Below are 2,705 nucleotides of genomic sequence, written 5' to 3' on the forward strand. Positions count from 1 at the left end.
CTTTTGCCTTTGATTAGAAGAGGTATCTTTCTGCAGTTTACTGAAGGTCACAGCATTTGCAACATGTTCTCCCTTATTACAGCTCCCATGCAGAATGTATACATAAAAAGCCAATTTACTCCCTAAAAAGGGTCAGTGCCACAGTGAATGGAAGACTTCTCCTGACTGCCATAGATGGATGTCTCTCCAAATAAATCGGCCTGAAAAACTACTTACACATTAGCATATCCCTAATGAAGTTATAAGCCAAGACACTCTCTCTGCCCTCCTTCCTCAACCTCCTGTCCACTTTTAACATTACAGGAGGAAAGATGAATTATAACCTTCCTTCATGCAAAAAAAAAAGTTTGTTTCCTAAACTCCAACTTTGATTATGAAAGCTCAGATAGAAGTAGATGTTACATAGAATCTAAAGAGAAAATTAGTCAAGTCTTCTTGTAAACAACATGATCCCAGAATAAGTCGTTCTCCATAGGGAGAGAAGTAGACAAGACAGGAAGCAGGATTTGCAATAGGAAGAGAACTAGTTTTGGAGTCAGAAGATCTAAGTTTAAATGCCAGCTCTGCTGATTACTACATGGATGACCTTGGGCAAATCACTCTGGGCCTCGGTTTCCTCATCAGAGGATGAGAGATTGACTAGTCAATCTCTAAGATTCTTTTCATCTCTAGATGTGGGTCCCTAAAAATGTACTCTTTCATTTGTTCCTTCAAAAGCACTGGTTGAGAGCCTGCCAGATGTAAGACCCTGGGTCAGTAAGGATGAGTCCAATGTCCCTAATCTAATGAGAAAAGTAAGAAGAGAATCTTAAGCATACAAACAAGCCCAGGGGCAGGTAACAGGATTGAAAGTTTACCAGCAATTTCCTAATCTGGAAAGGGAGAATGTGGGCAAGGAGAAGGTGTTTGAGGAGGTGAGATATAAACCAGATAGATGATCAGGTTAACTAAAGGCCAGAAGGCTTAGTCTGAGAGGACTTCAACAAGGAGGGTGTTAGTGAGGTTTCAAAGAGAGAAGAGAGGGCTCTGGTTTGATGAGGAGGGAGGAAGTCATTCTTGGCAGAATGGATGTCCAGTGGGATGGACAACAGAATGGAGAAAACAAAGTGTTCCAGCAGGTTAGGGGGTGAGTAGATTAATCTGAATTAGACAGAAGGAATAAGTTGTTTGGGAAGGAGAGAGGAGGAGGGACAAAGAAAGGGAAAACTATGCTAAGAGGCCTATAAGTCCATGACCAAGTATTTCAGTTCACTTGAAAAAGTGACTGTGACATTCTTCAGGACCTGAGAAGAGTGGTATAATCAGAATATTCCTAAACCATTAACACTAGAAGGACTAGATGCATCAATTGACTCTCTCTCTCTCTCTCTCTCTCTCTATATATATATGTATAGAGAGAGAGAGAGAGAGAGAGAGAGATAGATAGATAGACAGATATAAATATAGGTATAGATAGATATAGAAATAGATATAGATATATATAAAGAGATTATAGATATACACACATATGTGTGTATGTATGTGTGTATCTACATATACATACAAACAGAGAGAGAGAGAGAGAGAGAGAGAGAGAGAGGGAGGCAGGCAGCTAGGTGGCTCAGTGGATAGAGTGCAGGGCCTGGAGTCAAGAAGACTTATCTTCCTGAGTTCAAATCTGACCTCAGACACTTACTAGTTGTGTGACCCTGGGCAAGTCACTTAACTCCATTTGCCTCAGTTTCCACATTATAAAATGAACTAGAAAAGGAAATAGCAAACCACTCCAGTATCTTTGCCAAGAAAACTCCTACTGGGGTCGCAGACAGTCATACACAACTGAAAATGACTGAACTATATGTGTGCGTATGTGTGTGTATATACACATATACACACATACATATATATACATGTATGCATGCATATATAATCAATACACATATATGTGCGTGTGCACACATACATATATATACACATGTAAATTATATAATTTCTTTTTAAATGTATAGATTTTTTTAAAAAATGTACTGCATCAATTGATGCAGCTTGGTCCTTTGAGGTATTCTTAAATTTCTGTTCTGGTGTTAAAAAGATGGAAATACTGTGGTAACTCAGAAGTCTCAACTTTCTAATAACCCTGGGCTAGTCACGGGGTTCACCTTCTTCTTGGGCAATAATGCTGTGGGCATAGCTTTGGCTATGCAGGGTTGAAGAGAGTTAGAGCCAATGCAGTTTAATTTTCTGTTGGATCTTCCTACAAGGGGCTGCTATTGTTTGGGTCCTTGCCTTATTTGACGTTAGTGTGAGGATCAAGGGATTTCCCTTCAGTTCCTAAGAATAGTAAGAAAAAGAACCTACTGTTTCTGCTTCTATCATTTCAAAATACATTCACATCAAGCTTCATTTGATCTGTGACGCAGGTACAAAAGGTAGAGCTATTTTACAAATTCGAGTGAAGGAAGGGAAATGACTTGGGAACACTGAGGTTCTTGCTGCCATACCTAGACCCATTCTTCCCACTAAGCCATCCTATCACCTCGTAAAGAGTGGATTTTCCTCACTTTATATATGATAAATTTGAGGCTCAAGTTGATTAAATGACTTGGCACCAGGTCACAGAATGGAAACCGAAAAACCAAACCTGGTGCCTTAGACTGTAGGCCCATTGTTTTCTGCATCACACCAAAAGTTGCCCTTCTCACCACAGACTGATGACTCTATATCAG

The sequence above is a fragment of the Vombatus ursinus genome, unplaced genomic scaffold (genome assembly GCF_900497805.2).
Source record: "Vombatus ursinus unplaced genomic scaffold, bare-nosed wombat genome assembly UNPS02009770.1, whole genome shotgun sequence".
Taxonomy (NCBI): Eukaryota; Metazoa; Chordata; class Mammalia; order Diprotodontia; family Vombatidae; genus Vombatus; species Vombatus ursinus.